The sequence below is a fragment of the Hippopotamus amphibius genome, chromosome 5 (assembly GCF_030028045.1).
Source record: "Hippopotamus amphibius kiboko isolate mHipAmp2 chromosome 5, mHipAmp2.hap2, whole genome shotgun sequence".
Lineage (NCBI taxonomy): Eukaryota > Metazoa > Chordata > Mammalia > Artiodactyla > Hippopotamidae > Hippopotamus > Hippopotamus amphibius.
In genome coordinates this window covers 171,832,132-171,859,178 of record NC_080190.1, presented here as the reverse complement: position 1 = coordinate 171,859,178, position 27,047 = coordinate 171,832,132, and the positions used below count along the sequence as shown (strand labels likewise).

Here is a 27,047-nt window from a genome sequence, read left to right as displayed (position 1 = left end):
TGGATAGCCACTGTCCTTTGAATGCTCGGTCCCGTGTTCTTAGTTCTTTTTATACTTGCTGCTTGTTTTCCCCGTACTTTGCGATGGCCTTTTAGTAAGTCTTCCACCAGGTCAGCCACATAGACTCTTCACATTCTCTCTCTGGGATACGATTTCCTGGAGATCTCTGTTCTGTTCTTTTCTAAGCTGGTTGCTCCTTACATCTTTTCCTTTGGTGTTGCCCCTGGGTGTTCCTTTGGTTTTTCTCCAGAGTTGAGTCTTGTGTTTGTGGTATCGCTTGTGTTTGTCTTTGTTGACTGACTTCTTCATTTTGGTGGAGCACACCATCCAGAGGTGAACCACTTTAGAGAGATGGTCGGGTGTCCCTGGGCAGGCGAGGCAGCCTTCCACGTCGCCTTCTCGTGAGCCACACTGCTCCGACTGTCCTTGCCTGGTGCACAGCTCCTCTTCCAGAATCTCCCTGCACCGTCATCCTGGAGACGCCCTCATCTCTTCATCGAAGCTCATGTTTTCCCTTGACGACGTCCTCCTACTTTGTTATGCTCACATTTTGGTGGAGGACTTTCTCCAGTGGCTTCCTGAGGTAGCATCTTAAGAGGCAGAAAATGTGGGAGTGGGCGCGATGGAGAAGGTGGTTGGTGGTGTGGCAGTGCTGCATTGCCTCCTGTGCTCCGTGTTACTGGTTTTCAGTTCAGAAGCGTATTCTAATTTCTTATTCTTCGTATGTAACTTTTTTCCCTCCCATCTTTAGAAGCTTGTAGGAAGTAAAAAATTTGTCCAAGTCTTTTCAAATGTCATGATGTATGGGTCTCTTCTCATCTATTGTTCTGCTTATTTAGTGGGGATCTTCATTCTGGTAACTTCTGTTCCTCAGTTCTGAGAAAAATTTTTCAAGTTATTGTGCTGAAGATTTTCTCCCTTCTTTTTCCTTGTTATGTCTTTCTGGAAGTCTTGTTATCTACAGCTGGGCTGTCGCAGACAAGTTCTGTGATTTTCTTCTACTTTCACCCCAGTATACTCTCCCTCCCTCCCTCCTTTCTTATTCTGCTTTCAGGCAGCTGTCTGCAATTTGACTTCACCTTCTTTAGTTTTCTATTTCTGTGTTCAGATTCTTTAATATCCAAGAGCTCTTTTTTTGTTCTTTTAAAAGAGCATCCTATTTTTGTTCATGAGTTTCAGTGTCTTCTTATTGCTAGGTTATCTGCAGGGTTACAGTTTCTGTTTCTTTCAAGTTGTTTCCTTCCTTGCTTCCCTCCCTCCCACCCTTCCACTCCCTTTCTTCTGTCTGCCCTGGGTGGGGCCTTTTGACTTTTACATCAGGATATTTTGGGTGGGCCATTTGTTGGGGAATCCCCTGTGTATCTTTAGGTCTTTCTCCTTGGGCTAATCAGATTCCTCAAGAATATTCTGCAGTCTCTTTCCTGTAGAATTCTGACTACAGGATTCTGGGGGCTGGGTGGGGGGGTGGGTGGGAAGCGGGAGCATCCACGGTTGAGCTATGTACGGAGATTAGGGCCGCCTGTGTTTAGTATAGCTGGGCAGGGGGACCTCAGTCCAGAGACGCTCTGCTTTTCCCAGGGAGTGACTGTCCAGTCTGTGTCAGAGACAGGGCAGTGCAGGGACGCCTGGTGTTGAGGTTCTGGCTGTGGCTTAAGCAGCCTCACCTGCTCCTCTGTGTTTAGGCCTCCACCTTCCTTGCCCCGAGCTGTCTGCGCTGGTGCTGCCAGTTCTGAGCCTTCTGGGAGCTGCTGTGGAAGTGGAATTGGGTCTTAGTTTTTCCCACTGCTGGCTTAGGATCTGGCTTTCTTGGCCTGCTGAGTCGTGTACTATGCTTCCAATCTTTCATCGTTTCTGTTTCCTCCAAGTTTCTTTTCTTCTTTTTTCCTATTTGTTTTGGTCTTTTTCTTCCATGTGAGATGCTTTTCTCACAGCTTCCGGAATTCTCTTCCTTTTTCTCCTTTCAGTTCTGCCTGAGCTGTTTTGTTTTTAAAATTTTTTACATCTCTTCAGTGTAATTTCAGTGGGAGAGGATGGAATAGATGTATATTACTGTTGGTGATCTTACCCTGAACTTGTTTGCTAACTTTGTGCCGTGTTAATGTGTGCCTGTGGATATGTTTTAATAGTTTTCAGTTTTTCACGTGCATTTTCTTAACTGGAATGTAGGTTTGAAGACAGGGACTTGATAACACATTTGTATCCATCATTCCAGGTCTGGCATGGCGTGCGTGGCGGGTAGTGATGCTGACTGTGAGGGGGTGAACACGGTAGAGCTTGGAAAAGGTGGTGGAGAAGGTGGTTTTATAAGTGCATGTTGTCTTTTCTCGTCAGGTCCTCTCTGACTGCTGTGGGAAGAGGAAAGGGAAACTAGGAGTATTTGTAAATCATCGTTTGACTTCCTCACAGAGTTATGGAGGCCTTCTAAACTGTGAGTCTGATTCTCTTGCTACACTTGGGTCTTGGTTTTTTGTTTTGTTTTGATTTTTCTTTCCCCTCTCTTAGGGTTTCTTTGACACACAGTAGAAACAAACAAAATTTTGCAGAGTATGTTAAGAGAAAAAATAGAAGTTATTTAGTACCTTCTCTGTGCAGATACTTTGTGTATATTTTTGCTGAGGTGTTGTCCTCAAGCATTATTATTACACTAGCGTTGCAGGCTTTAGGATAGTGCCTGGTACTTGATAAACGCCAAGTTACGGCTGCTGATGGGTCCTTACCATAACCCGGTGAGCGCGGCCACTCCTCTCCCCTCTTTCACGGTTGTGTGAATGTTTGTATAAGAACAGAGAGGTTAAAGGTCACCAGGTTAGCAAATGCAAAGCTGGGATTCAAACTCAGGCTGGTTCAGAGCTTGTGCCCTTTGCTCTGGTGTCTGATTCTTGTGGGCTCTGGATTCCGTTGGCAGCTTAGCTACTTACTGACCCTTTACCAGCTACCTAAACCTAGCTTTCGGATCCAGCAGAGGCTGTTGTGATTGCACCTCCCAGGGTGGGGAGAGGTGTGTCAGGTACTCAGCACTCACAGGTGTTAGCAGTTATCATTCCATGGGAGTTTGCCCATTTTAAGGAAAGGAAGAAAGGGCCAGAGAGACTGGGCTCTTTGTAATTTGTTAATTTGTAACTTTGGAATTTGTTTCATGTTCCACAGCTGGGAAGTTGTAGAATCGAGATTCTCTCCCAGTTTGTCATTTCCAAAGACTGCTCTTTCTGGTAAGTCTAGTGGTAAATCGAGGACAGGCAGCTGGTAGAGGATTCATACATCTCTCCTGGGGTATTGGCATTGGTAAGCACTTTGTTGTATCGATATGTTGTGTGGGTAAAAGCCTCATGAACTTGGACTTCATGGATTCAGAATTCATGACAGTTTATAACTGTGTCAAATTTCACTTTGGCCAAGCAGGGCCCTGGTTGTTTTTCCATTTCCTTCTGAGGGTCAGCTCACTTTCCTCCTTTGTTCTCTTTCTCCCCAAGCCACTTCTGTCTCTGCAGAGGCCAGGTATTAGGGAAAGGAAATTATGTCATGCCGTTTCAATTTCCTAGCAAGGCCTGGAAGACTTACTCCTGCTTTTCCAACTCCCCCTGCTCTTTACTGGCTGCAAGAGGAGCCTGTTCTGCGTGGCTGTGCCAGGTGTGATTATGTCGCACGTCATGAGGTTACAGCCTTGTTTCGTTCCCCCCTCCAGGTCCAGATGATATGTTTCTTCCTCTAACTGTCACCTTTATTTGGGTGCAAATCTCTGAGAGTCTTTGAAATAAAAAAGATTTTATTTCATCTCTGCGTCTTTTCTGCTTGACCCATAGGTGGTTTTCACTTAGCGCTGAACGAAGGAATGTTTAATGTTTGCCACAAAATAAATTCTCTTACTAGAGCCAAACAAGAGGCAGAATATCAAGTTAGCTTTTCAGCAGTAGTGCTTAAAAATATCTCATCTTGGTATGGCACAAGATGGTTACATGAAGGAGCAATATTTAGTAGAAGTTACTCAGAATTTTTCTTCTTGATATAATGTGCAGTCAAGAAAAGCCTGATGGGAGGGTGGTGAGATGACAGGCCAACTCCTGATGCATCAAGAGCCTGTTTCCCAGCTCCTTGGAGCTTTTTGCACTAGGACATAATCTCCTGATTCTGCTTTTGCTCCTTTTTTTTTTTTTTTCTTTTTTCCAGTATTTGAAAATATATAAGCCCAGGAAAATACTCTTCTAACCAGTGTTCCTGTAATTGTTTCCCCCAGCTTCAGACAAATGGTCAGACCACATGAGTAAGTCTGGCCTCCCCCAAAGTGAAGCTAGAGCTGTGGTGCTGAGATCCAGGCCCCTGGCCCACCTGAGCCCCTGCAGAATGGCTCTCCTCCTGAAGCTGCTTTGCCAGAGTTGGTTCTTGATTCTTGCTCTGTTTTGGGGTGTTGGGTTAGAAGGCAGAAACTTGGGATGGAGGTGTTTTACAACCGTAATTCTAGGAAAGCAAAGCAGAGTTTTGGAGGAGCCGCGTTTCTGAGATATGTGTGGAGGTCATTTTCAGGGTTAACGATTTGTGGGAAGATGGCAGACAGAAAAGAAGGCTGCCTTGAGACCCTCTGGAGACCCCCATTTTGTGAATAAAGAAATATCTTAAGCATCAGGGCAGCTGACTAGAGCTGAGATAGATGGGACTCTGAGGTCCTGGATTGTTTACTCAAAAAATGTATTTTTTAGTGTCTGGAATTCCAGGTGTTGTCCCGGGTGCTGAGACTTTCCTAGGTGCTGAGCAAGGTGGACGTGGTTCACGTTCTCATACGATGTGGAGTTCTCAGAGTACAAGAGGGTACTAGACTGCCTGACATCTGCCATGGGGAGACCGTGTGCACACTGCCTTGGGAGTGCTCACAGGGCCCGGGGCCAGCGTGGTCAGCACAAGCTTCCCAGGGGCCGCGGTGCCGACATTGACCCCTGAAGCATGAGCACGCACTGGCCTGGTGCACGGGAGTTCAAGGAAGGAAGTGTTTGAGGCCGACGGAACGTCACACGCTAAGGCTCAGAGGCAAGAAAGCTTGGTGTTTGGCGATATTTGAATGTAGCTTACTTTTACTTAGAGCAGTGATTGCAAGGTGGGGGAAAGTGTTTGCACGCCAAGCTAGAGGGTAGTCAGCGGCCTGATTATGAAGGGGTTTGTGAAACCCTGGTAAGGAGCCTGTGCTTTATGCTGAGGGGAGTGGGGAAGGACTCAAGGGTGGATTTTTATTAACTTATGTACTTAAAAATCAAGTTAGGTGGAATAGATGAGATGCTGATGGAAAGCAGTGATTTTCCAGCCTCCCCACCCCCAGTTCTGCTCCACATCGTTGTCCTCTGTAGCTGTCTTCCATCTTGGATGTTCTGAAAAGTACCTCCCAGCACCGTAGTCCATGTTAAACCGTGTCATTTGTGACTTCAGTTTTAGATGATTTGTTGATTTTTTATTTTTTAGAACTTTTATTGAGATACAGTTAACAGACAATAAACTGCATATATTTAGAGCGTACAATTTGGTATCCCAATCTCCCAATTCATTCCCCCCCAACCCTCCCCGCTTTCCCCACTTGGTGTCCATATGTTTGTTCTCTACATCTGTGTCTCTATTTCCGCCTTGCAAACCAGTTGATTTGTACCATTTTTCTATAGTCCACATACATGTGTTAATATACGATATTTGTTTTTCTCTTTCTGACTCACTTCACTCTGTATGACAGTCTCCAAGTCCATCCATGTCTCTAGAAATGTCCCAGTTTCCTTGCTTTTTACAGCTGAGTAATATTCCATTGTATATATGTACCACACCTTCTTTACCCATTCATCTGTTGATGGACATTTAGGTTGCTTCCATGTCCTGGCTATTGTAAATAGTGCTGCCATGAACATTGGAGTGCACGTGTCTTTTTGAATTATGCTGTTCTCTGGGTATATGCCCAGCAGTGGGGTTGCTGGGTCATATGGTAACTCTATTTTTAGTTTTGCAAGGAACCTCCATGCTGTTCTCCACAGTGGCTGTATCAATTTACATTCCCACCAGCAGTGCAAGAGCGTTCCCTTTTCTCCACACCCTCTCCAGCATTTACTGTTTGTAGATTTTCTGATGATGCCCATTCTGACGGGTGTGAGGTGATACCTCATTGTTGTTCTGATTTGCATTTCTCTAATAATTAGTGATGTTGAGCAGCTTTTCATGTGCCTCTTGGCCATCTGTATGTCGTCTTTGGAGAAATGCCTGTGTAGGTCTTCTGCCCATTTTTTTATTGGGTTGCTTGTTTTTTTGATATTGAGCTGGATAATTTGGGATGTGAGGACGGAGCCTAGTAGTATCGTTCCCTGTATCTGTCCCTGTGTCTCTCGTTGTGGGATTGTGTGTGTGTGTAAATGTTCTTCTGTTGTAATTTCAGTAATATCCTTTGGTCATCAATTTTTGTCAGTACCTTGACTCTTGTTTGTGAGTTAAAGATGGAAATGCCTCAGATATTGGCTATTCCCTTCTAGTTCCCACGTGTCTCTCTGTCCTTTGTCATACTTGTATGTTTTTGTCATTACTTCTACATTGTAAGGGTTTTCACACTTGCATTCTATCTGCAACCCCAACCAAGTGTTCTGGGGGCAGTTTGTGGGTTGAACTCTAAAAGTTCAAAATCAAGTTTTTTGTTTTTAATTGTAGGAATGGTTTTGTTATTCTGGGTCCCTTTTTCAAAAGAACCTGTTCTTTTTTAAAAAAAACAAATTTATTTACTTATTGGTTGCTTTGGGTCTTCATTGCTGCACACAGGCTTTCTCTAGTTGTGAGCAGGGGCTATTCTTCACTGTGGTACGCGGAGTTCTCACTGTGGTGGCTTCTCGTTGCGGAGCATGGGCTCTAGGTGCGTGGGCTTCAGTAGTTGCAACACACAGGCTCAATAGTTGTGACCCACGGGCTTAGTTGCTCCTTGGCATGTGGGATCTTCCTGGAGCAGGGATTGAACCCGTGTGCCCTGCATTGGCAGGCGAATTCTCAAGCACTGCGCCACTAGGGAAGTCCAAGAACCTGTTCTTGCCTTAAGGTTTCCAAACCTTTCCAGGTGTGCTTAGAGCATTTTTACTGGTTTGTGTGGGTTTCCTTCAGCTTCCCCAACTTAGCTCTTTTTTCCAAGGTCATGTTTTCTCTTACAGGTGGTGCTATTCCTTGCATGTCTGGCGATCCGTGGTTGTCTGTAACTAAATAATAAACAAGGACCAGCTCCTTGTCTGAGTTGGGTCTGTTCCCTGGATGGATTCAGAACTGGGGTGCTTTGCTTCTGAGGGCTTCTAAACTCTGGGTCCTGAAAAGCAAAGCGAGGAGGGGTTTGCTCTCAGCGTGTCAGCATGCATGCCCACCGCCTTGGCTTTCTGTTTTTGGAGAAATGCCTGTGGGGATTTTGTTGAATCTGGGGGTGAATGCTGGGTTACATGAGGACCTGCTGGTGAGGGAGATCTGGGGCTGATGGCCTTGGTCCTGCACGCACGTGTGCCTTCACCCCCACCCTTATGTTGCCTGCAGCACACCACGCGCCCAGGTTCACCGCGTTGTCTCCGCCTCCCCTGCGCCCTCCTCCACTGTGAGCTCTGGGCTAAGGCTCCTGGTCCTGTGCTCAAACCTCACGTACGGTATGAAAGTCAGGGTGAGGATGGAGGTGTGACCGTTGGATTTAACAACTTGGAGGGCATTTTGGTGGTGTTGAGAGCAGTTTTGGGAGAGTGTAAGAATGAAATCCTGACTGAACGATGATTTGGAGTAGGAAGAAAGCAGTGAGAACGGAGGCTGCGTGTGGGTGGCTCGGCTCTGAAGCTGGAGTTGCCACCATCACCCAGGGCTTGTTCCAGTTCCGCAGCCCAACCGGGTAAGGTGGGTAAGGTCAGTGGTATTACTTCCGTTTTGCAGATGAGAAAACTAAGGCTCAGAGGTGAAAGCCACTTTCTCAAGAGTACATAGCTGGCCGGCGTTAGAGCTAGGACTCAGGTCAGGTCCCCCAACCCGCTGCTCTGCCTCCTGAGAGAGGGGAGGTGGGCGTGCAGTGGACCCTGCCCTTGATTCCCCAAGAGGTTTAAAAGAAGGGAAGAGATCATATGATTTCAGAGTTCTAGGAAAAGGCTTGTGTACCACTTGAAATGTTTATTATCAGAGATTCCTTTTTTTTTCTTAATTAGACATTTGACTCTGTCAAAGGGTGGTACATGTACATGGTTCAGAAGTCACACAGTGCCGACAGTTTCAAGCAGCCTCCCATCCTGCCCTTGCCCCCGCCTCCCCCAGGCACCTGGAAGCCTCTGCTCTAGCCTTTCTTTTAGCATTTGTATCTGTGTTTCCTAGTGATATTTGTGTACTAGTCAGGAGTCATTGATGTATCAGTTTTAGAAAAAGTTGCATTTTCAACTTCACTCTATGGTTAAATCGCAATTTTTGTTTAGCCCATATTTTAGTTTTGTTTTTGATTTTCGTAAACATTGCCCGCTGCTGAGCCAGTTTATGCAGTGTGACTGTGTTTCCTTTCTTGTTCAACTTTCTGTTTTCCTGCTTTCTTAGACTTATAATCGCCACATTTTTTCCTGTTTGCTTAATATTCTTAAGTCTGGCTAAGAGTTCTCCCTTCTCTACAGGCTATGTAAGTAAGGCTGATCAAGTATTTTAATTCTGTCTCACCCTGGGCACATCCGCCTTTTCCCTGCGTCTTCTGGATAGATGCTCCTCCCGTCTGCTGGGAACGAGTGCCAGGGTTGAGGAACATCGGGCAGGTGGGGTGGGAGCAGGGAGACAAGGTAGAAACGCCAACTGAGAAAGTGTAGTGGGAAGTTCAGTGGGAGGGGAGACTGTCTTCCTTGGGGAGCCTGCAGGGAAAAATAAGAAGGCCTGGCTGCAGCTGGGGAAGGGCGTTGCGGGAAGAGGAAGTGCAGGAATAAGCCCAGAGATGGACTTAGATTGTACAGAGACTGTGCCTATTACCTTAGTTACAGACTCGACCCTTCAGAGGTTTAAACAGGTTTACATGGGAAACATGACATTGTTAAACATCAGTCGTAAATTTTTAATGTTGTCCTAAAACCTGAGTGTAGGAGATAGCAGGACACTTGAATCCAAGTGATAATCTTGAACTGTTGATTTCATGTATGGATTCATGGAAAAAAATCCTTGTAGAACACCTGTCACAAAAACTTAATAAAATTGGCATCTGGCGGGCCAGACCAATCATTGGTGCCAGACTGTGCGGAAGCCCTGCTCCGGCTATTAGGCAAGAACGGGGCATGAAGAAGCCGCCCCATGTGTGACTCTGTTGGGGACGTGGCAGGCATAGGGGTTGGAAAATGTCACTGAGTTGTGTCAGCACAGTCTCATCTGTATGGCTTAGCATCCTGGAGGAAAGTAAGCCATTCGTGACGAGGTCGCACGAGGCCAAGGGTGGTTAGACTGGATCCTTTGGAAAAGAAGTGTCACTGCATTTGAAATGCTGAGGCAAGGTCGTAAAAAGTAAGGTGCGCAAGGACCCATGATCGCCAGCTCCAGGGCGCCTCGCACGTAAACGCCTGGCAGCTCTCCTGTGCGGTCGGGCCCCTGCGCTTGGTTCCGTGGCCCGTGTGTGCACGTTGCCTGCTGTGTGAGGCCTCAGTTTCACACTCGGCTCTGTGAAGAGCACGTCTTTATCTTCCCAGTCTCACATCGGGCGAAGGTGATGGTCACTATCACGATAGCTGCCATTCCTGTGTGGTGATGCGAGTTAGGGTATTATTTACCTTTTTATAGTAATTCGGTAAGGTAGCATTACTACTCCCATTTTATGGACGAGAAAGTGGGCTTAGAGGTGTTAAGAAACTTGCTCAAGGTTTCGTATGGTGGTTGTCAAGTTTTCAGGTTCCTTTCCAGTAAGTCTTAGCCCTGGTGCTCCTGCGTGTGGGTCGTGCGTGCGGACCCTTCCCTCAGGGCTGCGCTTCCTTTTGATGCCGTGGGCTGTGTCCATCAACCATGATGCCTGTATTCAGGGCGTGCGTGTTGCCCGTGCTGCCCTGCGTCATCACTGTACCTGCCGAGCTCTGCAGGTAGTTCCCGTTCAGGTGTTCCTGGCTCATACTGAGGAAGGAATGTAGTTTCAGCAAATACTTGTAAAAATAGGGAAATCAGTCCATTCCTGCCCCTAGAAGTAGGGAGACAACTTTTCCTGTGGTTTTTACATTCAGAGTAAGGAGAGGAGGGAGGGAGTTTTTTTTCTTTCTACCAGTCCTGACATATCATAGGTTTTTTTGGCGGGGGGCAGTAGGGTGTTGGGCACTGGGCTGGTAAGGAAGCGTTTCAGACTCTTGTCTCTTCCTCATGACTTCTAAGTGGCTTATCAAATATACAAGCTTTTCAGCATTTCTTCTTTAACTCTCTGTTAAAAAGGATAGATGTCTCTTTAAAAAGACCAAAACTTTGCCATTTGCAGCAGTGTGGATGGACTTGGAGGGTGTTATGCTAAGTGAAATAAGTCCGACAGAGAAATACAAATACTGTATGATATCACTTACATGTGGAGCCTAGAAAAATACAACAAACTAGTGAGTATAACAGCAACAGCAAAAAGCAGACCCACTGATACAGAGAACAAACTGGTGGTTACCAATGGGGAGGGGCCTGGGGAGGGGTACTACAGGGGTAGGGGAGTAAGAGGTACAAACTATCAGGTATAGAATACGCTACAGGGAGATACTGTCCGACACGGGGAATATAGCCAGTGTTTTATAATAACTGTAAGTGGAGGACAAGCTTTACAAACTGAGTCACTATATTGTGCACCTGTAACTTATGTAATACTGTACAGCAACCATACTAAATTAAAAAAGAAGTGTCAGTAAACATTTCAGTTAAAAAATGACCCAAAGGTTTGAGCAGGCAGTTCATCCTTTTCGTATGGAGAAGAGTAAGCACACGGAAGGGTGCTCAGCATCATTCATCATCAGGGCCATGCGGATGACAGCCGCCCTGGGATGCCATTGCAGCCCTGTTAGCATGGCGAACATCAAAACAAAATAAGGCAACACGGGGTGACAGTGCCCAGTGACAGAGATGTGAAACAGAACTCTCTTGCTTTGCTGGTGGGAATGCAACGTGTGATAACCATGTTGGAAGACAATTTGGCAGTTTCTTATAAAGTTGGATATATAATCCAGTAATCCTCCTTGGAGGTATTTACCCAAGAGAAATGAAAATTCATGTCCATATATATGAATGTTTATAGCAGCTTTACTCATAATCATTTCAAATGGAGAACACCTCAAATACCCAATCAGCTGGTAAGTGGGTGGGCAGATTGTGGTCCACCCCTACAGTGGAATCGCATTCAGCAATAGGAAGGAATTAACTGCTGACATGGGCAGTAAAATGGGTGAATCGCCAGAGCACTCTACCAACTGAGAACACGAAATGCGAATATAACTATGATTCCTTTCATATAACATTTTGGTTAAGGCAGAGCTCTGAGAATAGAAGTTTGGTGAGTGGTTGCCTAGGGCTGAGGGTAGGAGAGACCTGTGAACAGAAGGGCATGAGAGCACTTCTCGGAGTGATGGAAAGAGGCCGTGTCTTCCGTATGGCGATGGCCATGCAACTGAGGATGTTCGTCAGAACTCACTGAACTGGAGGCTTTTCTGTATGGAAATTGTACACCAAACTTAAAAACAAAACAGACAGACAAAATAAGTGACTCCTGTGTATATACACACAGATATTGCACACACGAGCTCAGCTTTTCTTTCAAGCTGGCTTACATTTTATTTTTCTGGATGAGGTATCGTGGAAGTTTAAGTGAAATAGATTTTAGCATAGACACTGCTTCTGAAAACACATAACCTTGAAGTCTTTGGCTGATTTTTGTCTGCTTATTTATTCATGACCTCCAAAGGCTTTATGATGTGGTATGTCTTTGTACAATATGATAGTATATTACAGATGTCATGTAATTAACATAAGTAAAAGATGTTTTAAAAGTTAAATTATTTTAGGATTCCTTCCATGTTTTGCAAGCTATTCTAGCTGTGGAGAAAAATAGTTTTCTAGCCTTAAATATTAATAAAAAATGTTTTCTCTGATTAATGAGACAAATTTAATTATGCAGTCTTCAGCTCTTCTGTTTAGTCAGCTATAATTGTAGGGTGCAGTTATATTTTACACTGCTAGAAATAACAAGACGTATACAGAAAATAATACGTTAGCTTCACTGAACGTAAGACTTAATTGTGATTGTAAATATAGTTTCTTAAAAGTATGCAAGAGAGTTGCTTGTTATTACTTTGTGGTGTCTTTTGATGTCCTTCAGAGCAGTTTATTTAGCGTTTTTTCCCAGTAAGCTGTTGTTTAGGAAAGGCTTGTATAGAGCAGGGAGGGAAGTTGAAATGGAAAGTTGTGTGTGTGTGTGTGTGTGTGTGTGTGTTTTAATTTTTATTTAAAAATCAAAATTTGACTTTAGAATATGAGAAGGCTGCTATTCTAAATGATGAGCTTTTTGTGATTTTATGGTGGGAGGATACTCCTCTGTGTGCTTATAATAGAATCAGTGATAAAATGAGGCTGGTTTCTATTCCTTTATTGCATGTGCCCCTCTGTGTTTGAGGCACACCTTACTCTCCCCTGGAGATGTAAACCACCCTGTGCCCAGACCTGCTCACCACAGCCCCGCCTGCCATCCTTTGTATGGGGAGCAGTTGCAGAAGATCTGCCAGTAGCCTCCTTGACGGCATATTGAGGAACAGAAGAGAGATTGGAATTGTTCTGCTTACATTTTGTTGTGTGGCTCCATCCCTGTGTTTATCTCTGGAATCTGCATTAACGTAACCCTGGTTCTGAAGGCTGAGAAGAGGACTGGGTTGCTTCTTACAGTTGACGGCATTTCCGGGTGCTGTCAGCGGTCCAGTTGCATGGACTCGGGAGAGCGCTTTGCGGGGTGCTGACCCCGGTGTGTGTTGTTGCTGTACCACACGTGTTGAGTGTAGCTGCCATGTACACTGTCTTCCAAGAGGTTTCAGTGTGACTCACTGTGTATGTGCAGAATAGGAAAAAAACAGTGGAGCGTACGCTGAGAAAATACGTAACCATATTCATTTTCTTGTATTTTTCAAAAGGATACTTAACAGATATTAAGCAAAATGTACTAAAAGACATTAAATTCAGTTTTAGCTTTCCTGGGTGACTTGGGATCTGCTGCACTGCAAACACTTGTCAATTTCAGCATGCGATAACACAACTTTTGCCTTTTTTTGTCAATATCAGACCACTGGGTTGGTGCCTCTGAAACCCCATCCAGCACCCTTTCTGGTTTGCTGCTCCTTGTTTTGTTTTATGTTTTTTAATATTTTTAATTTTTATATTTTTTTCTAGTAAGATTTACATTTATATTTATTTATTTATTTTAGATATTTATTTATTTGGGTGCATTGGGTCTTAGTTGTGGCACGTGGGTTTCTCTAGTTGCAGGGCGTGGGCTTCTCTGTAGTTGTGGTGTGTGGTCTCCTCTGGCTCATTAGTTGCAGCATGTGGGCTTAGTTGCCCCACCACATGTGGGATCTTAGTTCCCTGACCAGGGATCGAACCTGCATCTCCTGCATTGGAAGGCGGACTGTCAACCACTAGACCACCAGGGAAGTTCTTTTTCAGTGTTTTTAGATTGAAGTATAGTTACTTTACAATGTTTGTGGTGTATAGCATGTTTTGTTTTTTTTTAATAAAAAATTTTTTTTCTTTTATGGAAAAGTTGTAAGACCTAGTATAGGGAACTCCCAAAAACCCCACTTCACCTAGATTCACCAAATGCTAAATGAACACTTTGTTGCATTTGCCTGCCTGCCATCCCTACCCCATCCCTGTTTTCCTGTTCTCTCCCTCTCCCTCCATCCCTGTCCTCTCTCTGTCCCCCCATGTATATATATGTGCACATATACACACATATGTTTAATTTTTACCAAGGCCTTTGAGAGTAGGTTGCAGCCATCATGCCCTTTACCCCCTTAAATACTTCAGTGAGTGTGTGCTAAGAACAATATGACTGTGATATAATTCATATAATTATCAGATTTACAAAGTTTAACATTGCTTTTGCAACCCAAAATTATCAAAATATAGACCATTTTCATTTTGTTGTTGAGCCCAAGTTTGTGTGCCCAATGCACAGTGAGGCCAGACAAACCAAAATATTGGGATTTGAAGGAGAGAAGCTATTGCAGGACTCAGCAGGGAGCACAGATGGGTGGCTGGTGCTCAAAAGACCTGAACTCCCTGATGGTTCTTGAGGAAGAGTTGTTATAGGTAAAATTTGGGGGCGGGGGGGTGGGTGGGTAGGGCTTCAGGGTGTGTGACCATCCTCTGATTGGTTGGTGGAAGGGTAGGTAACCGGGTGGTGTTCAAGGAATCTCAATCATCAGTCTTCTGCTTCTAACCAGTCTGGGGTCCACATGCTTCTGCTCAGCCTGAAGTTAACATCCCCCACCTGGGTGGGGCCCTTAGTCCCTGTAGGACTGGAGACCTGTATCAGATTGTTACATATGCCCCTGGAGGAGGAAGCAGAACCCTGCTTTAAGGCTGCACTGTTGTTGCTTGACTGCTCCTCTGTTTCTGCATTCCCTCACCCCTCTAGTTAGTAATTGTTGAATCTGCCCTTTGGAACTCAGGGAAGGTCTAGGAGGCTGAAACCTTTTTCCTACAAACAAGAAGTGGGGGGTACAGAAAGGCTTTTGTACCCAAGAGGGCCCCAGAAAGTTCCTTCATGCTCACAGTCCTTGTCCCAACCCATCCCCCCACACCTGAGACAACTGCTGTTTTTCTTCCACCTCAGATCAGTTTTGTCTCTTCCAGGATTTCACGTCAGCAGTATATATGACTGTGTAAGGTGTTTCTTTTAGCAGGGTAGAGTTGAAACTCATCTGTGTTGTTGTGTTCCTTTTCATTGCTCAGTAGTGTTTCATTCTATGAGTCTACCATGTCTTGTCTGTCCATTCTCGATAAACACCTTCATTTTGAGGAAGTTTCTCTGGGTATAGAGTTCTGGGTTGACACTTGCTGCTAAACATGTTGTCCCACGTGGCCCTCTCGCTCATCGTGCAGATTTTTGAAACTTATTTTCTATAACTTTTCATCTCCGATACTCTGCCTTGCAAATGTCAGCTCACTCAGCTTCCCCAGACTTGAAATTTTCTCAGCTTCCTGAAGCTGCTGTGCTCTGCTTGGATTCCCCTTCCTATACCGTTGTCCAGGGGTGCCTCCAGCCAGACAGAGGCGGGGACGGTGGGGATCACAAGGCCTGCCTTGCCTGTTGTCTCAAGATCTGAAAGAAGCTGTTTCCTGGATTTTGTCCATTTTTCCACGTGTTTACCTTGGGAGGGCATTTTCCATACTAGTTATCCCTTCCTGGCTGAAGTAGACATCCCTGCATCAGTGCCTTTTCATGGCACACAGCTCATGTGCTGTCCTTCTAAATTTTCTGGAAAATAATATGGTAAAATTGTACTTGTTTTAATATTACCTTAGCTGCTGATTTTACTGTCTACAAAATCTCGTTATTTCCATTTTGACAGAGGGAAGCCTATTTTCTTTTGGCAAAACTTTCATTTCAGTTTGTTGTTATACTGACGTAAGATATTTGGTTTATTCTTCACTGTGTTTAATGCAAAGTAGCATTTCTTGGCTGGCTTACCAAATGCTGGGTTGTCATAAATACAAATGTTAACCCCAGCTCCTTCAAGCAGAGGTCGTTTTCTTATGGTCACTTGCCCACGCGTCAGTGATGTGTTAGTGTGGTGAGCAGCAGGTGGCGTGGGGCCTGCTGGGTGAGCGTGAGTAGAAGGGAGGTGCCCGAGGGCTTATTTGTTGGTGGGCACATTGCCGAAGCCTGCCGAGACCCCACCCTCTGCTCGGCACTGCTGAAGGTCAGGTTCTCCCTCTCATCTTGCAGATGATTGGTTGGAGATTGGGAATCACTTTTGGCTCTTCTTCTAGTTTTTGATGTACATTTTAATAACTTAGTCTCTCCCTTTAAAAAAAATCTCTGTTAATTTGTGAAATTGAGATGAATAGTTACTGCAGGGTAAGTATTAAAGTAATTTTTCATTATGTAAGCCTTAGTGAAGTGACTGCTTTGAAATACAAGAGCCTGGTAGAATAATGGTGTTTGGGTGTGTGTATGACATTTGCTCATAACCTCTGTATGACATAGGTTAGGACATACCCTAGAACCAGGGGTGAATGTGACTTTTAGGCACCATGGCCAGACTGGTTCTTAAGAACTAAATGGGAAAGATTTGGGTGTCCTCAAATGATAGTTTTGTTCTGGACCTACAGTGTTGATGAAGGCTGTCTGTTGTGTTTATATGGAAACTGTCAACCCTAAATTTCCCCTGTTTTGGTGGCCTGAGGGCAGATGAGCCTGGGTCAGTCTTGGAGCTGAATTTTCACTGTTCAGAGCTGAACTTTACTGCATCGTACATATGTCAGTAGCAGGGGTGTATTTGTGAAATCTTTGCTCACTTGTGTGCTTAATTTTGTCATAATTTCTGTTATAAATTTCTTGAATGAAAAATTTTGAATTAGTGAATATATAAAAGATATTTTTAATTACTAAAAATGTATTGGTTCTCTTGAGTCTGACTTAATCTTTAGAGTAAATCTTTAGCTGTAAAGGTCAGGATAGACTTGTATTTATTAGACACTGAAGAGAATTTTCTGTGTGGTGCATACTTCTGGAAGGTTAAAGAAAATGTATCCTCCTTTCTCTTTGCTCCCAAACCCCATCTTTTTCTCCCACCTTACTTTTATTCAGGTAAGAAGATAGGGAAAAGGGTGGGGTGTAGCTTTTCATGCAAAATATTCTAATTATGAAAATGGACTCAGTTCATAAGCGGATTTTATCTGGAAGAGGATAAAAAGCATGGTCAAATGTTTGCGTGGCATTTACACAATAATCATGATGGCTGTTTTTATTCTAGGACACACTGTGGCTGCTGTCAGGAATTTTCCCAAATGGCAGTGCGGAGCAGAGTTGTTTCCTTAGCTGCAGCAGCAGACTTAGTGATGGGGCCTTTTTTTTGTAGTGCCTGACTCTGTAAGGGAGACAAAAAAACGGATTTACTCTAGATTATGAATAGATGTACACAGAGAGGAGAGTGTATTCTGTCTCTTAGATAACTGTTAGAATGAGGTGGAGCCAAGTTGAGGATATTAGGAATGAGATTGTCCTGAGTATAGTTTTCAAAAGAAGAAATAATTTCAGTCAACTGCTGTATGGAAAGAGCATATTGTAGTAAGTATAGATTGTACCTTTGAGGTCACATGGAAACAGCTGTAAATGTACTTGGTATATTTTGGGACTAGGAACGTGTAGTTACATTTTACAGGAAACACTGCAGGTGGTAATGATGTTATTTTTGTGTTCTCTTTTATTCTTGTTGGATTAATTCACGTTTCTATTGTTCACTTAGATAATATTTGATTTCCATAAAAAGCTTGGGAAATAGAAATTAGGAAGGAAATTCCTATACTCAAAGGTAGTTCTTAGGTGATAATTCAAGGATGCCAATGAAAGGAGTATGCTTTAAGCCACCTGTAATTATATCCAGACTGTTACATGTATTTATAGCAAAAAATAAACGTACATTCTCTCATAAGTAATTTAAATGCATTTTATACAGACACATTCATTTCATAACTTTATTTTCAGCAAAATCAGATTTGGAGATTTTAAAGCCACAGCTGAAATAAATTACAATTTCCCCAGGAAATAACTATAAAAGTATGCAATAATGATTAAAAAAAGAACATTTAAATACTTCAGAGTATTTTTGCAGATTCTTGGCTCTTTTCCTCCCAATCACATAATGGGAAGTAAAATAGATTTTTTAAAAATGTGCAAATTAGGTATGTATATTTTAAGTAACTCCTGTATTATAGGAGGTCCATGTTGCTATGTTTTGTAATTAGATCTTGTTTTTTTTCCCCTAGAGTCAGAATTTGAATGTTTTCAGTTGTTCTTGTTAGTTACCTTTTCATCTGTTTTTGATGTTTAGTTTTCTGGTTTTGAATGAACAACTTTATTAGTTAAAGATGCATGCAGAGGCCATGTCCCCAGAGAGCAACAGTCCGTATAATGGCTTTATTTAATTAACTGAAAGAAGTTTTTTCCCTAAAAGATTATCTTTCTAGGAAGTTTTTAAAAAATGTTGTTCTGTGGAATATCTTCTACCTAAATGGATTGAAGAGCTGTAGGTAAAGGTAATTTTTTAGAACTTTTGTGGGATTTAGGTTGAATATTTTATATAGTGTTTAATATATATATTAAATACTTTTGTGTTGGGGTTCTTTCACTTAGCATAATGTTTTCAGGTTTCATCCATGTTGTAGCCTGTGTCAGTATCCTTCCTTTTATTGCTGAGTAATGTTGGGCAGGAAATATACTACATTTGCTTTTAGTTGTTTTTTTTTTAAATATGATATTCATTTATTTTTATTTTTTTTAAATTTATTTATTTATTTATTGGCTGCATTGGGTCTTCATTACTGCACACGGGCTTTCTGTAGTTGCAGAGAGCGGGGACTACTCTTCCTTGCCGTGCGTGGGCTTCTCATTGCGGTGGGTTCTCTTGTTGCGGAGCACAGGCTGTAGGCACATGGGCTTCAGTAGTTGCGGCACAGGGGCTCAATAGTTGTGGCTCATGGGCTCTAGAGCACAGGCTCAGTAGTTATGGGGCTTAGTTGCTCCGTGGCATGTGGGATCGTCCTGGACCAGGGATTGAACCCATGTCCCTTGCATTGACAGGTGAATTCTTAAACCACTGTGCCACCAGGGAAGCCCTACTTTTAGGTTTTTAGCAAAAACCCTCTCCTCTGGCAGCAGTTTTCTGTGGATGCTGAGCCCGGGTTCTCAGCCTCCTTCTTGTTTGCAGGATTGGCAATTAAATACCAAAGTGCAAAGTAGCTGCAGGAGATCAGCCCAGCTTTGTGGTTCTTCATGCTCTGAAGTCTTAGCCCCTCTAGATGTTCTCATTGCCCTAGCAGCTCTCTGCTTATATTTTATCCACTTTTCCTGTTTTTCTAGAAGGAAATGCTGTTCTACTGCCCATTGTTGCATCTGCCTTGGATTCAGAAATCTCACAAAAGGGGGAAGGAGGACTTTTTGAGTAAATTAGCTATTTACAAACTCTCCTCTTCTTTAGCCGCCATGCCCTGCCCTGCCTGTGTGGCTTGTGGATTTGAGCCATTGCTGCTGTTACTCTGGATCTTTGGACTAGAATAAGAAGGATTTCTGCTGTCATAGGAAGTGCAAATAGCCATAATCAAGCATGGAAGTTGCTCACACATTTTTAGGGCTTGCCTCCCTCATTTAAGGTCAGACATTTAGGAATTCAGGAGTTTGCTGGTCCAGTGTAAAACATGCAATGCAGCTGTGTCAAGTAAACTAGATATGCTTTGAGTTTCGTTACTGTGATTCTGGTCCTTAAAAAGAAGTGTTAAATACCTTCATTGTTCTCAGAAGGGAACTTTTAAAATTGAGTGACTGTATTTAACATGCCTTGGGCAGAAATGTTTCTAGTTTCACAAACGCCCTAGGTGATATGCCCTGAGCATGGGGAGCCTTGGGGCTGAGGTAGATGGGGCCAGTGGGAGGAAGTGAAGTGTGGGAATGGCTATGTGTGGGCAGGACTCCAGTGAGGCATTTCTCAGGGACCCCCAAAATCTCAGTAATCAGGGTAAGTAATAGTTTAATGTGGTATTTTTAAAAGTCGTGTTAATGCAAAAAATCTATGTTGGATGATAGCAAACTTTTAAATGAAGACAGGATCATTATTAATCATTTTTCCTTTTGCCCCAGTGCTGTTCCTTGTTCTCTCTTGACTTCTTAACTTTGGGTTTAATTTGCTGATGTTTTTCTTATTTCTCAAGGTAAAAACATGGAAAACTCATGTTTTTACCTTTTAAATATAAGTGCTTAAATTAAAAAATTCCCTGTAAGTACCCAGTACTCTTTTAGCTGCATTCTAAAAATTTTGATATTCTGTTTTTATTTATCATACTGTTCTGAACATTTTCTCAGTTTCTCCTTTGTGTGTTATTTAGAAAGGATTGTTTACTTGCTAAATATTGGGAACTGTACTAGATATCAGTTCTTTAAAATAGTTATTTTTTATGTTCATTTCTTATTTTGAACCAAGATATACATGGTACAAAATTCAGATTGGTGTGAAGTGAATCCTAACTCTCTCTCTCCATGACTCACAGTTCCCGCTTGCATAACCACCCACAGGTGCTCTCTGTGTGTACAAGGAAGTGCATGTGCACAGATCTTTCTTTTGCTTTATACCAAGATATCACATTCTACATACTCCTCTATATCTTTTTTTTTTATTACTTAAAATATATATCTTGAAAATCCTTGCATTTTAGGACTGGGAGTTGCCTTAACTCTTTATAGTACATGTTGCTTTTTTTCCATTAATGAGTATTTTCCAGAATCAATGAAGGATTTTCAGCAAACACTATTTTTTAATGCTTGTATAGTCACTCATTTTGATGTTCCAAACTTTATTTGCTCATTTCCCTTCTTTTGAACATGTTCCCAGTTTTTCAGTGTTGCAAATAAACATGAATCATTTCAGCCTCAAACCGTACAGGAGATTTACTGGGGGTTTCTTAGACCAGTCTATGAGGAGCAGGAGCTGTAGGTGCTGGCACTTACGTGCTTGTCCTCTTGTGAGCTCTGAACTCCTCAGTGGCCCAGGCTCTGTCCCAGTTATTTTTGGACCCCTGGTGCTTAAGTCACTGCGCCAGCACGGAAGATGCACAGTAATGCACCAAATAATGCTGTACTCTCAAAGCCCTGTGTGTTGTGAGATTTAACTCTACTGTGAACTGTAGATGCCATTTTAAACTTCCTTCGATTGATGAAAAAACCAAGTCAGAGAGAGGTTAAAAAGAAAAGTGCCCCAGGTCACATATCTACTGTGTGGCAGGATTCGGATTCAGGGAATATTTGAAATAAACTGAATGGACAACATTGGGCTTTCAGGCTTCAGGGGGTGGAAAAGATGAAATGATTTGGGCTTTGGAATCACATGTGGCTTTGAGTTTTACACAGCCTGATCTTATCCCAAGTCCTTTGCCTCTCTAAGCCTGTTTCCTTTCTCTTGAAAATGGTGATAAAGTAAATATCTCAAAGTTTTCTAGGAGATTAATTTTTTTAAGACACATCAAGCCCCCTTGTCCAGTGCTGAGCCAGTATCCAGCCTAGTCGAGGACTGGTTATTGTCTCTTTCCTGCCTCTTGCGCTTTGGGCTTGTTCTGATGTCTCAAGGCTTTCTGCCTCCTGTGTAAAAGTAGACATAATTGTATCATATTTCCAGATTTGTTTTAAAGTGTAGGATGGATTCACTCTTTTAAAGTGGTTTTAACATTTTAAAAAGTTTTTTTTATTGGTATAGATAGAAAACACAGAACATAAAAGTTACCATCTTAGCTGTTCTTAAGTGTGCAGGTCAGTGGTGTTAAGTGTATTCACTTCATTGTGAAACAGATCTCTAGGGCTCATCTTGCAAATCTGAAACTCTGTACCCCCTTTTCCCTTCTCCCCAGCTCCTGGTAGCCACTGTTCTGCTTTCTGTTTCCGTGAGCTTTACTACTTCAGATGCCTCAAATAAGTGAATCATACAGTATTTGTGCTTATTTCATGTGACAGGATTTCCTTACTTTCAAAGTCAGAATAATATCCCACTGTAATATATACCCATTTTACGTCTCCACTCAGCCATCGGCAAACACTTGGGTTGCTTCCGCTTCTTGACTGTTGTGAATAATTGCTGTGAACATAGGTGTGCAAATCTCTTCAAGACCCTGCTTTCAGTTCTTTTGGGTATGGAATTGCCAAAGTGGAATTGCTGGATCACATGGTAGTTCTGGTTTTGATTTTTTTGAGGAAGCTCCAGAGTCCTTTCTATAGCAGTTGTCCCATTTTACTTTCCCACCAGTGGTGCGCAAGGGTTCCAGTTGCTCCACATCTTCGCCAACACTTATTTTCATATTTTTTAAAAAAATAGTTATCATCCTAATAGGGGTGAGGTTGGTTTTAATAACTTTTTTTTTTTTTTTTTTTAATTTTTGGCTGCGTTGGGTCTTTGTTGCAGTGCGCGGGCTTCTCATTGCAGTGGCTTCTCTTGTTGTGGAGCACGGGCTCTAGGTGTATGGGCTTCAGTAGTTGCGGCACATGGGGTTAGTTGCTCTGTGGCATGTGGGATCTTCCCGGACCGGGGCTTGAACCCATGTCCCCTACATTGGCAGGCAGATTCTTAACCACTGCACCACCAGAGAAGTCCCTTAATAACTTTTTAAAATTGAAGTATAGTTGATTTACATTGTTGTGCCAATCTCTGCTGTATAGCAAAGTCATTCAGTTATACACATTATATACATTATTTTTTAACTGTTCTTTTCCATTATGGTTTACAGCAGGATATTGAATATAGTTTCCTGTGGTCTGCAGTAGGACCTTGCTGTTTATCCATTCTAGATGTAGTAGTTTGCATCTACCAACCCCAAGCTCCCAGTCTGTCCCTCTCCCTCTCCCCTTCCCCCTTGGCAGCCCCAAGTCTCTTCTCTATGTCTCTGAGTCTGTTTCTGTTTCGTAGATAGGTTCATTTGTGTCATATTTTAGATTCTACATGTAAGCGATACCATATGTATGGTATTTGTCTTTCTCTTTCTGACTTATTTCACTTAATATGATCATCTCTAGTTGTATCCATGTTGCTGCAAATGGCATTCTTTCATTCTTTTTTTATTGCTGAGTTTAATGAGTTTTTTTAATGATAAAAATTTTTAGGTAGAATTGGAAAAGTGACTCCATAAATTTCTTACTGAGTTAGAATAATGTCTGTTGATATCAGTGTGGCAAGAGCAAAATCCTGGAAGAGGCAGATTGACAAAGAAAGCCAACCACTACGCAGCTGTGTTTGGAAAGAGAAGCCATCTTATTTGTGCCTCTTATTCAGAATAGGACTTAAAAGGACTGGATCCATCCAGGATGCTTCTGGTGTTTCTCAAAAACAGAGTATGGAGTCACAGTATAGAAACACTTCCCTTTTCCCGGCCACAGCGAGGGGTAATTTAAAGTGTAGGTGGTTGGTGTCTCCCTCTTTATAGCTGAGGCATGTAGGTTGTAGAAGAGACGCATTCACCACCAGGGGCCCCCCTTGGCACCAGCGCCCCTTCAGCTGCAGATGTGGGCTTGCAGCCTGCAGCCACAGGGCCTGGTTTCTAACCTTCCCCAGAGGGTGTCTCAGTTTGGTTACCTGGTTACCCGATTCGGGAGCCAGGCCTTCGATCCTGTCGCTGTTTGCTGAATAAGCTGAGTGGCCAGACTGTGGAATGTACAGGGAGGAAATGCTGAGTTAAGGTGGATGTCTGTACGCACGTCCAATACAGTGAAAGTTTCAAAGGTGGTTTGAGCAGTTGTAACATTAAAATAAGTAACTACTTGATTGCCTTTTGATATCTGTCTAGTTTTGGTCAATATAAACAAAAAACCTCTCTACTTTATAACCTATATAGTTAGGGTGAAAATTTTGGTGAGTTTCTCGTCCCATCCTATGTTACTATACGTCTACCACTCACTATACCTGAAAAACTAAAGCAGCATTCTTCCTACACTTTTCAGGACCCTTTTTCCCCCTCTTAAACTTAATGGCGAATAACCTCCCAGCAGTTTCTAAACCTGGAATTTAGCTCTGATCTTTTATATGGCAAAATGAGCTAGACATGGCCATGAATTAGTGTCTCTGGAAATAACTCTAGTTCAGTTAGATTGACGATAGGTTCAGCATTCCTTGCCTTTTTAGAAGGCCTTTTCCTGTTTCATCTTTCTCAGTGTGGCTTCATCCCGGGGTGTGTTTATCTCTGCGTGGTTCTGATGCGTCTCTCACCTACCAGCCGCGTGTCCAGCACCTTATCTGACTTTGTTCTGGGCAGGAGTGCTGACACCAGGGACTGTCATGGGGTGCTGTGTAGGGGAGAGAGTGGCCTGTCTCGTGTTCTTTCTGTGGGCATGTTTCTTGTCTTCCTTTTGTCCCTTAGGTCCTCAGTGTGACTCAGTCATCTGCAGGCCAGGTGGGGCCTGCGTCCCGACTTTCTGGAGAGTGTTGCAGCCTCTGCAGGTGGCATCACCGCAGGCGCTGGTTGAAATGTGTGGCCTGGCTGGCGTCTGAGTACCCGTGCATATTCCAGCTCCACTGCTGACCGGCTCGCTCAATGTTAGGTGTGTTACTCACCTTCTCTGCTCCTCAGTTTGTTCACATGTCACATGTGGGATACAGCACCTCCCTTATTGGCTGTTGTAAGTACTAATTAAGAAAATAGGTGTAAAGCACTTAGCAGATTGGTGAGGAACACAGACTGTGGAGCCTGGCAGCTGAGTTTGATTTCCAGCTTTGCTTCTCAGAAGCTCTGTGACCTGGAAGAGGTTATCTCTCTGTGCCCCAATGTCTTCATCTGTGCAGTGAGGGTAGTAGAGTCTGCCTCATGGGATTGGTTTTCAATAACTAAATAAGTCAATATTTTCAAAGTATTTGGAATAGGGCTTGGTGCGTAGTAAGCATTAACTTGGCACCATTGTTATCATTATTCATTATATTTTCGTTATTATTGGTGTTGCTCTGCTGCTGTTTTGTGACTGATGTGTCATCACTGTTCAATAAGTGATAGGTATTGTCATTGTCCCTGTTTTACAGGTGAACAGACTGAGGTTCAGGATGGAGAAATGATTCTTTCTTTGTCTCACCGGTAGAACTGGGCCTCCTCTGCGTCTTCCAGGTGCAAATTCAGTGCCTTCCTCAGTTCCTCAGAGTCCTCCGGAGTAACGGAAGGGAGGTATGGTATTTGCTATGAAACTTGGCAGGGGAGGCAAGTAATACCAATACTCTCACCTTTCAGAGTATGTTTTGTTTTAAGACCTGTTGTCTGTTTGTCTTCAGAAGGTGATTATAGCCATTATTAAGCCTAAATTTCTTTAGCACTTAGCAAGTCATAATTTTTATTGATGCTAAAATTTTTAGAAAATTTTTTTCTGTGTTTGTGGTGGAAACAGTGAGACACAGTGACATAGGAATGGTAGTTCTGTGAGTCTTCCTGGAAGTAAGCTTAGAGCGGGATACCCTACTGCGGCAGCTGGGGGATGTTGCAGCTATCCGCTGCTGATGGAGCTGCCATCTTGTGAAAGTGCTGACTTCATTTCAGTCTGTAGCTTTGGATTAATGAAGATAAATTTAATCGTGTGTGCATCATGTGAGTTATGGTTCTCTTTTGCATTCCTCCTGCTGGTTGATGTAAAAGCCTCTAGCAGTGCTTTACTCTTCTAAGAAGCACTGCCCGAAGTCTTTGGTACTAACTCAAGGCAGACAAAACCTTGATACCTGTGTGAGAACTGTGCAAGTCAGAGTTGTATCTTTGTGAGCTGCTTTTGTGACGTTTATAAGCAGTTTCTTAATAGTTCTTTCCCAGTGACTTTCTTATTTAAGACCAGGTTTCTCTAGGGAAGCCAGATTGGACAAAATTATACAGTGTATGAAGGATTTTCCTGCTCGCTGGTCTTGCTTATGGCATTATTTGCTAGCCTCCTAATGATTTTTATCTCATCTCACACACTAGTTTCATTTTCACACTACTAAAATCTGCAGTGGAAGTTCTGATGGAGTATCAGGATACTACAGTTGTGTAATTTATTTTTTATGTGGGATGGGGAAGGACACATGGTTTTCCTGGAATTTATATCACTTTTTCTTTTTCCATTCTTATGGGGAAGGAAAGCAGGCTTGCTACACGTGTACTTCATGTATTCACGCGGTAAATGTTGGTCAAGCGCCTGTGCTGGGGCTTGGAGGTGAAGCAGTGCCCGAGACCCAGGCAGGCCTCGCTGTCACAGAGCTTAGTGTCAGGTCCTGATGCCTAGAACCTCTGATGCCTTCACTGTGGTTGTGGCCGCTAAACTAAAATAGAATTTCCCTCTGCCATCTCCTCATTACCTACAGGGGACAGAAGCATGTGTTGAATACGGCCAGCCCATTTTACTAACCATTCTAGCAATGAGGCCCTGGAGACAGTGTGCAGAACCGCCGACATGTTCCCCGCTGTGGAGAGTGCATTGTGGTGGGGCAGCCGGGCAGTGGACGAGGGGCAAGAATAAGTCACGTGGTGTTTTAGAAAGTGCTGGTGCCCTGGGGAAGGTGAAGCTGGGTTAGGGGCATGGGCCGTGCAACTTCAGACATGGCGGTTAGGATGGGCCCCGTGGAGTAAATGACAGTTGAGCAGAGACTCGGAGGAAAGGGAGAGAGCCTTGTGGTTACCTGGGGCAAGAGTGTCCCGCCTACCTCGTGTGGGCAGAGGGCAGCAAGGGAGGTCAGTGTGATTGGAGCTGTGAAAGCCCAGGAGGGAAGGTGAAGAGATGAGGGTGTAGTCGGGAGGGGGGCCTCCTGGCTGAGGGGCTTGCAGACCGTGCTCGGTGCGCAGGTCAGCTGTTCAGGGTAGTTGGGGAGCGTTTGGTGAGTTTTAGCAAAGGAGTGAAATGGTGCGATTGATGTTTTGAAAGGAAGGATCAGTTGCAGCTACTGGGTTGAGAGTGGAATGTGGAGCGGGGGGTGGGGAGTGGGAGGGGAGGCCTGTGGCTGCAGCCTGGGTGCGAGATGGCAGCAAACATAGGGTAGCGGGCAGGGGAGAAGTCACGCCCTAGGTATCGTTTCCAGGCAGGGATGATGGATTTTGCTGATGGGTTGCTTTGATCTGAGAGAGAGAGACACAGAGAGGAGTCAGGAGTGATGACGGCTTGGGGCCTGAGCAAACAGTCATCTTTCTGGTAAATTTTAACTGAGTCTGCTTGTTAAGTGGGACTTACCAGAGTTGCTCGTAGCTAGACTGATGCTATACAGAGGTTGTTCTAAACGTCAAAGAGCTTTTTATATTAACGTATAGAATTTATATTAACGTAATGAATCAGGGCATAAAGGGATTGCTTTTTTCACTTGTGTTGCCGTTCACTGTAGGCTATTCCCATTCTT

At 43.5% G+C, this 27,047-nt stretch overlaps 1 protein-coding gene across 5 annotated transcripts in view; it reads left to right on the top strand.

Moving 5' to 3' along the window:
• Positions 1–27,047, top strand: part of PTK2 (protein tyrosine kinase 2) — a 235,689-nt gene that overhangs the window by 29,230 nt on the left and 179,412 nt on the right. For 3 of the 5 annotated variants that reach the window (XM_057735051.1, XM_057735049.1, XM_057735050.1), the window contains exons 2-3: positions 2,332–2,428; positions 24,729–24,867. The exons of the other annotated variants lie outside the window; for them this stretch is intronic. The gene's annotated coding sequence lies outside the window, so the exon portion shown is untranslated. The remainder of the gene's footprint in view (positions 1–2,331; positions 2,429–24,728; positions 24,868–27,047) is intronic. 5 annotated transcript variants of the gene reach the window in all.